Genomic DNA, 16,003 nt, shown 5'->3' on the forward strand with positions numbered 1-16,003 from the left:
CATCCCTGACGTCAAGGGGAAAAAATTGTTATTTCAATGTGGTCGCAGCCGAGACAAAAAAGAAACAAGCCGAACAAACAAGCAAAAAAATTAAAAATCAATACTCTGTTCAGAGGTGAGTTTTCACAAATACTTACGCCCACATTGTTCACACTTTTGCCAAAAGCTACGTCATTGGTCAAATAATTTCATACTTTTATGAAAGAATTTTTAAGGCTAGTTGAGTGATCAAGAAAAAAAAACTGTAAACAAACGCACTTAATACAACCAACACTGAAGTGCCGTAGAGCACGAATCATCGCGTGTAAAACGAGTAGAGAGCAAATGATGTTTGCATCAGCTTGCAAAAGGCATTCCCTAGGTCTTGCTGCAGTGCACGGTCATTGGTAGTGCCAACAGAAGCAGAGCAGTAAAATGGGTATTGTGCTGCTATGGAAAACAGGAAACGCGGACTTCTAAGAACTGGAGCGGCATTAGACATACACCTATATCTGGTGGTACTTTATTGTTGCCGGAACCAAGCCTCGGATCGGACACAGGTAAGCGCTACACGTATATATATATATATATATATATATATATATATATCATGCTGCATGCGTATATAGCATGCAGGCATGCGTAAATAGGGCAGCAGCCTGTAACTAACCTCATTCGTCTCTCGTACTAACGCATTGTCAGAAGATTTAACCACGCCGATAACGGAATGACGTAGCATAAAAGACCAACCCTCATTCGTCACTTTATTTAATATTGGATTTGTGCTGAGAGCAATCGGCACTCTTTCGTATTGCACTTGATTTGGTTTTTCTTCGCTCAATTTATTTTCGCAATAGAGGTATTTATTAGTCGCGCCATACTTCATATGTTTTTGTTTAACATTTCTCGTGTATGATTATATATGAATTCGTTGGTTTGATTTCTTGATATCCATGCACATACCTACCATTCGCAAGTTTTGCTAGTTTTCATGCCATTATTTATACATGTTGTCGTTCGTTACAGGCATTGCATTCAGATAGGTAGATCAGTAGAATTTCATTTACAAATTTTTAATACCATATTAGTGTACTATCGACCCTTATACGTTACCTGATTTACAGGCTTGTCACGTACATGAATATGTAACAGAAATAAGCATATAAACAATTTTTCGTTCTCATTTACTGGTTGCGCCTTTTTTGAACAAAGACAACCTGTTGTATAGCAGGTTTAGAGCCTAAGGTGGTGACTAGTTTATAGTTATAATATATAATAATAAAACAAATTACCTTGTCACTGATGATTACTATATCGAGTACGCTGCCAAAAGAGCTGACTCCGCATTTTAGAGTGCACCTCTCGCTTTCACTACCTGAATAACTACCCGATAAGCAAGGGCTGTGAACAAAAAATGCTGATAAATTATAATATTTATTCATGTAATCTGTGAATGATTTGCCTTGTTCGGTGTTTAGCCTATAAGCGCCCATAGTATGTTCGAAGCAAAAACCATATTTATTTCAAAATAGCAATGATGCGTACTGTGACTGCGAACTTAAGGCGCACAGAATTAACTTAGTCTGTCTTGGTTAAGAGGGCACTGAAAATGAACAATGGTTACGTCTGTAGCCCTAGATACCATTACTGCTATTTAAATCATAACACTACCACTGAACGTCTATATCTATAAAAAACCCACGAATTGGGTCACTTCAACAACCTACCCCTCATATTGCTGACATTCTGTTTAGGAACGCTCTTTGAGCACAATGTTGACGAAAGTACTTCAACATTACATAGAGGACTAGCATCCTTTCCAAGACACTATGTTCGGCTTTCGGCGCAACCTTTGTGCCCAAGATATCCTATTTCAACTTAAAAAGCAGCCACGACCATGTCACACCAAAACATTTCGCAGTATGCATCTCACGATCACCGTAGACGGCGATGCGTTTACATATAATCAATATAGCGACAAAACGATTTGCCACCGTGGAAACGAGTTACCTATAAGGCGTATACTGCAGCGGGACACCCCTTTCACGCTTCCCTAAGAACACTCGGTCCCATCTAGCGGCCCCACGGCGAAGCCTGAGCGTGGCCTCCGAAATTTATGGCGTGCCGGTATGCGCCCACGCAGAGAAAAGCGTCACGCTGGCAGCCGGGCTCCTCGCTCGCGCTTTTTTTCTGTACGCGCTGCGCCATTTACTGGCGCTGCTGAATAGTCAGCGTGTGACCTCCGAGACTAGAAGCGTGGTGCACCGGTGCGTGCGAGCGTTCAGAATAGTTCCTTCGCTTGCCGCACACAATGTGGCACATACACAGTGACGAGAGTTGGCGAGAGTCACATACCTATAGTGCATTCATCGTGTAGCTCGCTAAAGCGTTGGCGTCAAAGACGTTCATCGAACAGAGGCCCGTATACAGTTTGTTTGTAGCGCAGCCTGCTAAAGCGTCGAGTTGCTGTCCTTGGAGAACCCTTTCGACGTAGGTTCAATTCCGATCAGCATCGGATCAATTTAAAAGATCTATTTGTCATTGTAATAACGGCACACAGCTGACACGCCGTGACCCAAGCTGGCATCAAAGATGTTCATTGGATACCAGCACAAGACGATTCGCACATACTCAGTACTCCGTGTCAGCGTGAAAGAGTTTAATTGAAGAGCCGTACGTACCCAGTGCCGCATCTACGGTGACCCGTGTAAGCGTGAAAGACGTTCGTTAAAGAGCGTCATATAGATACCCATTGCCATCATCATCCCTGACCTTCTGCTGCTTCGCGCATGAGCTGGTGCGTTTACTTTTTGGAATAAAAAACGGTTGGCAGCTTGATCGGTCTGGGTTGTAGCGCCCACCGACGCCGCCACGCGGGGCGCTTTGGTGGGTGCTCTCAGCCGCTGCCTTGGCGCCAGCTGTCGAAGTGAAAAATAAAGAAGCGCAGCGCGTGCTCGAAGCGCAAGCTCGGCACGCGCAGTGTCGTTCTAGAAGCCAGCCGCGCTGGTCGTCGCAGGCCGCCACTCCGCTCGCCGCCTTCGCCCTTCTGAGTAGGAAACGACGACACGGCTCGTACAGCCGCCGTCACGTCCCTCCTACAGGGTCTTATAAGTGGTGGAGGTACGTCAGGACCACCACACCTTTTCGCACTCCCGTCCTCCCGCGGGCTACGTTGCGGTCGCCGCCTCCATCTGGCTGCCTCTACGACGATGGATACTTCAAACCATGGCTTTGTCGGTGCCGCTAACCATCCTAACACCGGCGACTCCGCCTACGGTGTCCTCTTGGACTGTGACGTGCCCTCAACGCTATCCCTCTGTCAGTTGCGGGACCCCGCTATGATGAAGTCGACGAATCGGTCGACAACTACGACCACGCGGGTTCCTGCAATCGGTAGACCGACACCCAGAAATTGACGCACGTCACATTTTATTAGACGGATGCTGCAAAGACGTATTTCAACCATGAATTCGCAGTCGTGGATTAGTCAGCGTTTACCACCAAGCTTCGGCCAATCTTCGCTTCCTCGTCTGGCCGAGCAGAAGCTCGACACACGCTTACAACTTTCCACATGGCTTACACCTCGAACATAGAGGATTTCCTAGCTCTGTGCAGCCATGCGAACGCCAGCATAGTGGAAGCCTACCGCGTTCGACACATTTTATAAGTAACTGGCTTTGTTGCGTTCAAAGCCCTAATCATGCAAAATCCGGCTTCCGTCCAAGGCATCACTTCCACGTGTGAGAGCCTAGACGAGCTGCAGTCTGTTCGTCTTCAAAACGACATCAGCGATCACCAGGTTCCCCCTTCTTCTGACCTACGTGATCTCATCCTCAGCATCATCCGCAAAGAGCTTCAAGCACAAGAATTGAGGCTTTCTCCTGCTGCCTGCATCCCAACCCCAACGTTCCACATGCGCGAGGTCGTAAAGCAAAAGTCGACTGCGATGACTACACCAACGACTTCTGTTACTGCGTTAGCGCGCCCAACACCCACGTACGCGGGTGTTAATTGGCTACCAATTACCTTCGTAGTGATCTGTGTGCGTGGTTCCGGAAAGTAAAAACGCCTTATCGGGAACCTATTTTGCGCGATGCCAATAATGTATTCATTCACCCCGACGAACATTGGACTGCTTGTGTTTTATCGATGGATTGTCACCACAATGAGTTCATCATCCTCCCCACGTGTATCCATGAACTTATCCTGGGTTGGGACTTCCTCATCACCGCTTGTAATCACAAGTGATTGAAAGATTTCATGGCTTTAGAAGTATAACAAATTGTAGCTGTCGTCTGTCGGAATTTCAATTTTGTATAATTAAAGGAATAAGAAATGCAATTTTGCGTACAATGATCACTCATGTTTGGAATTTCTCCTTCAGTGGTATCGAGACATCTTCAAATACTCCATAATGGTACTCCTCTCCGCATTCATTCTCGCAATGGCAACTGAGGTCCTAACACGACGAGTCCATGACCCATACAACGTAGGAAAAATGCAAATTGTCAACAGTAAGTATGGGTTTTCTTCTAGTGTAAAAGATTATTTAAAAGTGTTTACAGGCACTGACCGTCTTAGGTCTTCTTTACAAAGAAGGCCTGTACGCATTTCCGTAACTCATCTAGACCGTATTGGGTTGGCTGTCTGGTTGAAAAAGCACGTGTTACGCATTTTCTATTTATATAGGTCAATATAACCAAAACGATTGAATATTAGGTTTCCGTCGTTCCCCCTATTGAGACCCTTCTCGGCTCACCTACCTGTATCTCTATTCAAAGAATAAACTCAATGAAATGTATACTGAACTCGTAAATTGCTCGATATATTCATGAATTGTTTCGGAGATTGTCGCGATTGGAGCGTGCCGAGGTATCAATAGCCAAGCATGCAAATATGCTCTTTGTGCTTCTACTAGAACCAAAGAATCGCTATGGGCGGCAAAATTTATCCCTTGTTTAAGATATGTCAGCATGGCGTCGTTAGTGTCCCAGCTACAGAATTTTCTTTATTAAAGTAGCAAGACCTTAGCTGTCGCAACTGGTTGTGACGACCAGAAAGACCGACATGGCTTGCATAGATGCATCCTGCAGTAGGTATAATTTACAATACGTCCTAGAGAATGTAAAATTATTTACGTATGTAAATGTGCAGCTTATTTGACTGACCCTTCACTTTAGCTAGGTGGCTTTATTAGGAATTCTGACACTACCTCAATCTCATAGAATTACGTTTCTACAATTTCCCCAAATATCATGTGGTTGTACACAATATTTGCCGAAACTGTCCTGAAAGCTCTCTAACAACCCTCCGTGCTCCGCAAATGCGTATTTTTGACTTTTTTCTGTCTCCAGGTTATCACTCCTGTGGCGTAGTGCTTCGAACAGTGACCTCTCTGCCAACCTACATGTTTTGCCGACTTTTGGCACCATTTTCGATTTCATTGTAAAAAAAATGCTAGTATCATGGTTTATTGGGAGCTACAGAAAGCTTCTATGTGGAGTCTGGATATGTTGCGTTTAATGAAGATGTTAAATGTGGCAGATGACTTTGTCGGGTTCACGGGAGGGCAACCACGCTGACAGAATAGAATCGTTTATACCATAGTTGTACAAACAGAAGTTAGCCGGTGGCTTGCTCAAGGTGCCTTATTTAGAGCCACCTTTTCTACAACGCCAAGGGTGACAAGGGAAGGTGTGAGAGTAAGAGCGCTGCTATCGCCGTGCTTTAGGGCGTGCTATGCAACATCCCTCTGGACTTATGTTGTTTAGAACAGTCGATAACGGAACGCAGCGGGTAGAGGGTGTTCTGTTGTGAACTGGGTAGCGACGCTCAGGCAGTACAGACTCCTGGAGTCTGTACTGGCCTGGAGGTCAGGAACCCTGGCATGGCGAACCAGAGACTGCTTGACTCGAGGCTGTGGCTCAAGCTCCAGCAACGCTGCTAGATGCGCCCTAGTGTCATCTTGTGGTGGAACATGCACGAGGTGGTTCTTGCGAGGAACCCACAAACACAGCTAGAGGAGCAAAGACAGTTTGTACGAAACTGAACATGTCTGCGCGAGCACAGTAGCTGAGAACCATTTCTCACCTGGCCTAAAGTTCCGGACCTTAACACAGTCACCAACACTTAAGTGCTTCTGAATTTGTACAGTCGCCATCGTAGAGTCTGCGTAAACTGCTTCGTGAAAACCTTTTTGTGAACCGAAGACAGTGCCTGATCGAGCCGTGTACGCAAATTTCTACCAAAGAACAAGGCCGCTGGAGCTTCGCCTGTTGTGGTGTGCGGAGTGTTACGATAAGCTCACAGGAACTCCCCAAGGGGGGCGGATGGTAGTGATGCAGAATAATTCTTGCGTAACGCTGTCTTCACCGACTGTACGAAGTGTTCTGCATGACCGTTACTGCTAGGATGGTACGGTGCGGTTCGCACGGGACGAGTACCAATGCTGCGCGTGTAGCTAGCAAAAGTATTGGATCTATACTGAGGGCTATTATCTGATGCGAGGGTCACTGGTAAACCAAAAGACAAAACAAACCGTGGAAACAGTCGACTGTTCTTTTAGCTGAAATGTCTTTCATCACGAACACCTCCGGCCACTTGGAGTGCGCATCTCTAACGACAAGTAGCATGACACCTTTGAATGGACCTGCAACGTCTACGTGAACTCGTTCCCAAAGACGGGTGGGCGGAATGGGCTGCAGCGGAATGGGGCAAGTCAAGTAACGTTTCGACTGAGAGGACTGGCAGTTGCTGACTTGATGCTCCATGTCGCCGTCTATGGTTGGCCACCACACGTAACGTCTGGCCAAGTACTCGGTCCGCACGACTCCATGGTGCCCTGGTGCATGTCCTCTAGCATAAACGAGCGGAAACGTTCTGGAATTATGACGGGGTTACCAAGAATCACGCATCCTTCTTGCAAAGAAAGTTCGCAGCGTCTGCTGAAAAACGGCTTTCGTTCATTACTTGGTGCGCCATTAGGCCACCTCCTCAGCACACACTGTGAGACTGCTTTCAACAATGGGTCTTGGCTCATCTATTTAGATATTTCTCGGCAATTAACAGGCAGCGTACTGAAGCGTAGACCATAAATGTTGTCATCCTGTGCTTCACCGAAGGCCTGAAGTAGAAGACGGGAAAGGGAGTCGGAATCTGCATTTTGGGACAACGATTTGAAATTCAGAGTAAGGTTCTACGGAGACAAAAGAACTACCCAACGCTGCAATCTTGAGGCGGTTCTTCTAGGAATGGCTTTCTTGGGTCCCCAAATTGCGTGCAGCGGTCTGTGGTCACTTACTACCACAACCTTACGCCCACCAAAGTAATTGTGAAACTTCTCTACGAAAGTTAACGCCAGTGCTTCCTTCTTAATTTGGCTGTACCCAACCTATGCCTTCTATGAAGTTGTCGACGCTTTCAGGCGAATGAAGACAGCTTCGCACTCATTGCTCCAGGATTACGGCTTGTCACTGCGCAAAAAAAAGCCTATTGAGGGACGAAACCACACTGAACAAATTTGAAAAGAATTTCCGTAGTAGTTGACTAGCCCAAGAAAGGACCTGAGTTGCTGCTTCTCTTTTGGCTTCGGCGCCTTCTGAATCGCTTTGACTTCATCTGTGGCTGGACGAATGCCATCGGTGCGTACGATGCGACCCAAGTGCTGTAGGCGCCTCTTGAAAAATTCGCACTTGGCCCGTTAAATCGTGACGCCTCTTTCTGATAGGCGTGTTAGCACGGCTCCGAGATTGCCCACGTGTTCCTTGTCAGTCATTCCTATTAGCATATCATCATCGATGTAACATGCGACACCTCCCAGTCCCTTCAGTAAGTTATCCAGTATTCTTAGAAACGCTGCTGGAGCCGAAGCTATGCCAAATAGGAGGCGATTCACGACGTACAGCTCTTCGTTGATGTCCAGCGTTAGGTACCTTTTCGTAGACTCGTCCATCTCGGTTGAAGTTTAACTTCGAGAACTTGTTTCCTCCTGCATGGCTAGCGAAAAGCTCGTCCGCTCTCGGTAGAGGGTAATATTCAGTGTCCAAAATAGGGTTGAGGGTGACTTTGTAAACACCGCACAACCGGATAGAACCGTCGCTTTTTATCACTGGAACAACTGGAGTCGCGAAATTACTGGTAGGCACAGGGGAAGTAACGCCAAGCTTTTCTAGCTTCAGAAGTTCTTCCTCGACAGCTGAACGCGACGCAAATGGCACAGGTCTAGCCTTCAAAATTCTAGGCTGTTGGTAGTCTTTAAAATAAAGAGTTGCCTTCTCACAATTGATTCGACTGAATTCGTGGCTGAACAGGCGTGCATGCTTCTGCAGCAGTGACGCGAGTTCAGCCAGAGCATCCTTCGATGCAGGCAGCATTGGCTCGACGGCCTTCAATTCACGCATGCGGCCCAAATCGAGCTGAATGTGCTGAACCTCTCTCGTCCTAGAAGTCCATCTTGCGGAACGAAGTAGAGCGGTAACAGCTGCTTCTGAGCGTTGGTCTCGATGGTGACATGGAGCACGCCGATCAGCTTGATGGCTTCACCGGTATACGTACGCAAACGAAGACTGGTATGTTTCAGCTCTAGGTCCGGAAAAAGACGACGGGAAACGCTCTGTCAGATAACAGACACCACGCCCCAGTGTCCAGCTCCATCTTCAACGGTAGGCAGTCAACAAGAACAGTCACCATAATGGGGGTTACATGGGTGTCTGACTTAACAGCATTCAACAGAAATTCCTCCCGGGTTTCCAACAGAGCTTCCCATGAACCTTTTCTTTTGATGCCTTGTCTTAAGCTTACAAACGCGCTGAATGTGACCTTTGCGCTGGCACTTGTAACAGGTAGCCTCTGCATGGGGACCAGTCGTGGTTCCACGTTGTGGTGACCCACATCGATAGCATTCGAACGACTTCGCTTTCGACTTCTGTTGCGACCTGCACATTTCGTGCACGTCTTCATCATTGTCGTGTACATGAGTTCCTGCAGCAATCTTAAGCGCCGCTTCCATTGCCAAAGTTTGTTCTGCAGCTTTCTGGAAGGTTAAAGCTTTATCTTCGGTGAACAAATGTAGCTAAGTATCGAGGCGCTGAAGGCCACAAACAAAGCGGTTACGCAAAGATTGATCCAAGAATCCACCGATGTCGCAAGGCGTCGTATCACGGCCACAAAATCTTGCATTGTCTCGGTTTCTTTCTGTGACCTGCGAAGAAACTTGGCCCCTTCACCGACAACGGATGGCTTTGGAGACAAATAGTTATGAAGCAGCTTAAGTAACGTTTCGAGCGGCTCGCTTGAAGGCGTTTAGGGAGCGGTCAGGGATTTGAGAAGTGCGTAAGTCTTTGGCCCAATGAAGCTGACAAACATATCAACCTATAGTTCTTCCGCTATCTTATCCGCACGGAAATAAGACTGCGATCGCTCTTCATATCAACGCCAGTCGCCTGTAGACTCAATAAACTTCGGTTCTTGCGGTTCTTGCTCCAGGTGCCAGTTCGGTTCTTGCTCCAGGTGCCAAAGATCAGCAAGGGGCGTTATACCGGGGTACGCTCGGCATCCTCGTCACCATTATGTCGTGTTCATGGCAAGGCAACCACACTGACACTATGGAATCGTTTATTCCATGGTTGTAAAAATAGAAGTGAGCCAGTAGCTTACACGAAGCGCTTTATTTAGAGCCACCTTATCTACAAGGGCAAGGGTTACAAAGGAGATTTAGAGAGTAAGAGCGAGGCTATCACCGTGCTATAGGGCGTGCTTTTGAACCGCTTTAGTGACCATTCCAATAATATGCTTGATGAACGTTACAATTTTGTTTCTATCAATAACAAAGCAGCGTCCAAATCTAGCAATGTTACAACAGAATCAAAAGGGCCGGAGTAGATCATAATAAATATTCTTCACATTTATTGCATATTAGTGATAACATTAGGATTGCTTTGCAGTGAAATAGTCTCGGCTACTGACAATTATCAATGCTTGAGTTTTAACGTAGGGCTTACTACTACGCACTACACTATTCGTTATTAGGAGCACATAAAGCAATTTTAAGCGGTGTTCTTTCCTAATCAAGTCATCAATTAACAATGTGGGCATATGTCTTATCCCGACGAATCGCAATTCGCTCATGTAAAGCTTATAATATCGTAGGAGCCCTACAATGCGACAGGTTATTTATTTACGTTACTCTGCGCAGCATTTAAATCACCAAGGACTGTGAAATATTGAGAAAAACGTTTGAGGAAACTGTTTTGTCTCCCAAAGCTCACAAAAAAACGTTTAAAGTTTTGTTACCAGAATTTTTCGAAAGATTTCATTATTTCCCCGCAGATACCTGCCGATACCGTGGATATGGCGTACCTGACAGTCTGTGTTTAGACTTATCAATTCCCTGCATAAGTGTGTGCTGTAAGGCAAAGAAATCTCAGCTCGTACTTACCGGGTAAGTAATTATAGCGTACTAATGGTTAATTCTTTCCACCCATCACTATTAGAAGCGGTCATTAAAACATATTTAGTACTCTTTTCGCATCACGGAAATAAATGAACATACCAACATTAATTGCCAAAACTCTCGCTCTGCGAAGCAACTGAAATAAGGTGGCGAATTGCGGAGAAAGCTGGTGCTTGGGGTTAAAAATGACTAAAACCAGCACATCACATTCACTCATGTTACAAAAATAGACATCATTTTTGGAAGTGATGAGAATGCTGGCATTTCCCCTGAAAAATGTTTCAGGCTTTGTATTTACAACACGAGCAATCTGGTCACACATAAAACACTTGTGTCGCCCCTAACAAGAAGCAGTGACCGCATAGCAGGCGGAATGTAATGCGCATTATGCCTTAACATGTTTTGTGCGGTGGTAGTTGGAGCGAACATTTCCAGATGTGAGCGAGAAACCGCATTTTGATAAGTACAAGAAGTGTGAGTCATATTCGTTTTTCGAAGTCGGGCCTTCCGGTCGCGAACTGCAAATAATCTGCTTTTATTCCTTCTCTTAACTATTCGAAGCAACTTGTCTCTATTAAAGTACCTCTTTAACTTCTGTCTGTTCTATTCGCTTGTGCTTTTTCTGAATAATTTCGGGGCTACATAATGTTTAGTACTAACGCTACTGTTCAAGAAAAGAAGACTATTTAAGCACCACCCGGCAAATGTGAGAATTCGCACGTTAGAAAAAGACTGAAGGAGAAGCACAGGCGCTCAATTGTTGTCAATATATATATATACAGGGTGTTTTTTACTTGCACGAATTTTCTTAAATTTGACTGTGGCAAATAGCACAATTGTTACCAGTGATCTGAATGGTTCGATGAGGTGGCCACTATTCTACGAGAAATCAAAACGCTTAATTGAATAATTACCATGCTTACACAATTAATTTTTTAATGATTACACCACGGTACATATTTCAGTCTATGAATTGTAGCTAGTCGGCTTGCAAGGCATAGCTACTTCGAAGAAATTCCGAGGATTTCACCGGTTTCTATATATGCGCCGTCAAACTTCCGGGCAAAATGCACTGCTGTTCCACCTTCTTTCTTAAGAAAACGTTGTTTCATGCATTGAAGGACCAAATTTACTAGAACACTTTGGCATTTTGCGGGATACTTTGAAAATGATTATCTCGAGACTGGTGTAATCCTGAAGTGCATGCGCCTGGAGAACTAACCGGCTACAATCCGTACTTTCAAATATGTGCTGCAAATGAAATAACTTAAATGGTATTTACGGTAGTTATTGTAATGGTTTAACTAGGCATTTAAATTCTTCTTCGAAGTAAAGGCCATACGAACAAGTAATTTAGCTCAAAGGTTAGAATTGTGATATGTACCACAGGCAAGTTTTAAAAATTTTGTGCAGAAACAAAAAAAAAAAACTCTGTACGTCACAGAAGAAAACCTTAATTTAGAAGCGTCTTCACCACTGGGAAGGAGGAGTGCTAGAATACGAAAAAGACGCCGACGCCAGCTGTATTCACTACACACATGTTAGCGGGCATTGCCTGGTCGGCGCGATCGTGCTCTTTAAGGCTACGTTGACACTTGGTAAGCGGCAAGCAGGCAGGAAGGCCAAAGCGGCCGGAAAATCTTTTCCGCGCATGTCCACGTTGTTCACATTTCTTTTGATACCGCCGCGGCCACCGCTGCCGCTTGCGTCCACATCCACCTAGTCCGCGTATGTTTGTCAGTGTAGTGGCGCTCATTATCGCATCATTTCGAGACGTATGTTCAATCATTGACCCATCCGTCACAAAAGCAATCATTTCGCGCAACTTAGCGTGTCATCTGCCCCCTTCGGTAAATTCCTCGTTGGAGTTGCATTTTTCTCCTCACACGGGCACGGTAGCACTGAATGAAAGGTTGGTGCCTAGGCGTATTATTGCATCATTTCGTATTCTTGGCGGCGCCTCCAGGGCACCAAAGCGGCTCCGGGAAGACCAGAGCTAAAACTCGGGCTGTTCCTTGCGTTGGGACTCGCCGAGGTCTGCACGTCTTACGCGAGACCTACGCTCCGGCCTCGGCAGACCCAACACACGGACCGCCCTGTTTCCAGCTTTGATCCCCCAGCAGGCCCTTGGGTGCCCTGGAGAATCCGACGCCGCCTGCTTTATTATAATCTCTGGTGCACTCCTGAGGCCACCTCAGGTGTACTCCGTGTGCCGGTTACATGTGCCCTCTTGGAGCAGTACTGGAAAAAAGAAAAAAAAAACTATCGTTGCGACGAGAAAAACTCCCCGCAACGAAAAAAGCACCCCGCGACTTCTGCTACATACCGCGCCCGTGCGAGGAGAATTACGGAGAGCAAACGAGGAATCGGCCCAACTTTTGTCTGCCATGGAAGTGGAAGAAGAAATGGTTTTATATGTCCTGCCTACTTGTTTGTTAGAAATCGATAATGAATAACGGAAGAAGCGGATACCTCGGAAGAGGCGGTGGTGGGTTCGTCCCGCTACTGCAAAAGGGCGAGAAGTTGGGTCACGTCAAGGCTTCGTTGCCGCACCTCCGGTCGCGCGACGTTGAATACTATCGCGAATATTTCTCACAGTACGTTTTAGTACCAGTCTTTTCGTAGAGCAAGGGGTGGTTCTTGATCGCGTCGATCAGCATCGCAGCCTACACTTTATGTGGCATGATCAATTTTACGACCGGATGTTTACATGTTAGTGCTGCTTCCCGTCTAGAGGAACATCTTTCTGCCACGATTCCGCTTCGCCGTGGCGAAATAATCGCTTCGATACCAATCTGGCTTGCAGCCTGGTTTTCCGCCCATTTTGCCGCTTAGGCGGGCGGGTTTTTTGAAGTGTTGAAGTAACTGACTATTATGAGCAAGCGACGAGCTTGCTCATAATAGTCAGTGTGCTTAAAGAGTAACGCGCCTCGCGTAAACAAATGTGTTCGAGATTCCATGGCATTTGAGTCATAGTGTCTGTTGAAGAACTTTTTGGCTTCAGGGCTGAAGTTCTGGAACCAGTCCTGAATACATGACAAGCCATAGCAAAGCCACGCTTTGAAAGCGTGCCAACACTTATTACTAGAAACGGAGAGAGGGAAGGTGGGTGGAGTTCCGTGAAACAGCAGCGAAGGGACATAATGTGCCGCTTGCTCGCAGCAGCCCTGCAGTTGCACATGCACGCCAACAGTTACATCTTACCTACTACGCAAGCGCAAGCGAAGTCAACAAAAGGAGGCAATCATGTCTGTCCTAAAATGTCATGTCTGGCAAACTGATAATTAAACACAGTACCAGGAAGCGCGTAATGCGTTTGGGGTCAGATGACCACTTGGCTGATCATTGCTGTAGGTACGAATGCACTGCAGCTTTAGGCCGTAGGTACGTTTTGTGGTGGGTCTCTAGGAGACGTCTCTTGAGAGCACGTCTTCCTAAAAAATTGCGGAAAAATATGCGGAAACAGGTTCACACTTAAAGCATTCAACTAACTCGTCCTTCAGAACCCAACTTTTCTCACACCCTAAACACAATGTCTGTATCAAAATACTCCGGAGGGGAGATGTCAAAGCTACGAGATTATCAAGCTTCTGGAAGTTTTTGAGAGCACATGAGGTCTTTATACACTGGCCCGTATATTTCCCTAAATGGAGATTGCCGTTTGCTACAAATACTTTTGAAAAATTTACTGTGATTTATCTCTCCGAAGATATATTGGTATCTTGTATTGGTAAATTGTATTGTAAATCGTAAATCGTATTGGTAAATATCCGAAGATATATTGTGCCCGTCAGCAATTTTAAATATTCGAATATTTTCCCATATAGCAATCAAGTTTACCTTCAGAAGCGCAATAAATGCAAACTTGAGGCTGGCCAGGCGCTACAGTATACAAGCCGTGTCCACGTATGATTGAAAGTGGAATTTTCCTCACATTTAAACATTGGATTCTCCCACCCCGATGCTCCCGACATTTCTATGCCCCTGTCACGTTCCAGCGCCTACTTGTGCTTTCATAATTATTATGCAGCATACACTCGAATGCCAACGTTTAGCAGACATCTAGAGCAAAAATGCGATTTGTGAACTCATGTATGACATAATTAGTAGAAGCGTAGCTATATTGTGTGAGAGCTATGTTTAAATTTTGCACAAACGAAGAAGCGTTCATAACTCTGCCGATCCACGTATTATTGCAATCACGTGTTTGCCCAACTTACAGATGCCCCCTTCCTAAAGGCCACACAATTTCGGCTCATGATCGAAGGCCATTTTGGCCGGCGTGCTGCGTTGAACCGATCTCAGAACCACCTGTGACCTTACTTGAACGTTCTTTATCTCCCGAGCCGGAGGGACATAACTTCATGTCTGCCTATCAATACAGGAAATTCCAGTAAAAATCAAGCAAGGCAATCCTTCTTTGTGTTGCAAAAATTGTTTTCTGTGACAAGCATGAATAAAACAAATATTTATACCTTAAACAAAGATGTCAAATTGTTATTTTTGTAGTTATTACACCAAATCCTACGACGTTAGGGCTTAGACTTCCAAAGAGGTCACACCGTGCAGGCTGTCTTTTTGATGAAGTGGGATATACGCAGAAAAACGAACACTAAACAAAAACCAAACGCGGCTTCAAGCAGCCATAGCTGGAATCATGCAATAAAGGTCTTGTCTTGTCTTGTTACCTAAACTTTGGCGCATACCCACTACGGGGGATTGGCCAAGAAGCAGGCGGTTTCAACTATGTTTATAGAAAAATTTAACGAAAACCTAATGTTATTTCTTAATTTTGAGATAAAGCAATTTTGTCATGAGGAAGTGAAGTAATAGGAATAATTCATAATTCTAGAAATTCAGCAAGGTAATCTTTTTGTATCTCTAACGAAATCGTACACTGCGAGAAAAGCATCCCTGTGACAGTGTGCCAGTGAAGTCGCCCCAAAGGAGAGAATGGTTGGTGAGGTTAATAATAGGCCAAGTTTTCGAAATGCAATTTGTAATATTTTTCTTTCTCTTAAAAATTGGCTGCACGAAAGGAAAAAAATGCTCTATGGATTCAGATTCATTGCAAAAAGAACATAAAGGGGACACAGCGAGACCAGACCTCTGTAAGTAAAAATTTAGAGGCGGTATACGGCATCTCAATTTTGTAATGGAAACTTCGAATTGCCTTGAAGTACACCAATTATTATTCCATGTGAAGAAAAGATGGTGGAAATCAGAAGACGATGTTAAAAGCGATTTTGCGGAATTTTTCGATATAGAGAAATTTCTGTACCTAGCCACGGTGACATAAGCTGATGTCGGCAAAACAGATATGACAGGGCCATTAAGTGATGCTCGTGCGAGTGAATCAGCCATTTTATTCAAGTGCAAACCGCGATGTCCCGGTACCCAAAGTAAATATACTTGCCGCAATACGAAGGAACCATTGAACAAAATGTTTGCAAAATTGTTGAGTTTGACGAGGCTGTAAGTGCTGTGCAGACAGACAGTGAGTCAGTCACAATAACTGCTAATGAATCGTTTTTGGGAATTTTTCGTTGGGCTAATATGATCGCTATTAGTTCT

General features: G+C 45.2%; 1 long non-coding RNA gene across 1 annotated transcript; it reads left to right on the forward strand.

Annotated features, from left to right (window-relative positions):
- The first annotated feature begins 464 nt into the window (after positions 1-464).
- Positions 465-14,864, forward strand: LOC125945409 (uncharacterized). Its single transcript, XR_007466880.1, has 4 exons — positions 465-539; positions 4,364-4,493; positions 10,306-10,417; positions 14,652-14,864. It is a non-coding gene; the product is annotated as an uncharacterized LOC125945409 (long non-coding RNA).
- Positions 14,865-16,003: the final 1,139 nt, after the last annotated feature.

The sequence above is a fragment of the Dermacentor silvarum genome, chromosome 5 (assembly GCF_013339745.2).
Source record: "Dermacentor silvarum isolate Dsil-2018 chromosome 5, BIME_Dsil_1.4, whole genome shotgun sequence".
In the NCBI taxonomy this organism is placed as follows: Eukaryota; Metazoa; Arthropoda; class Arachnida; order Ixodida; family Ixodidae; genus Dermacentor; species Dermacentor silvarum.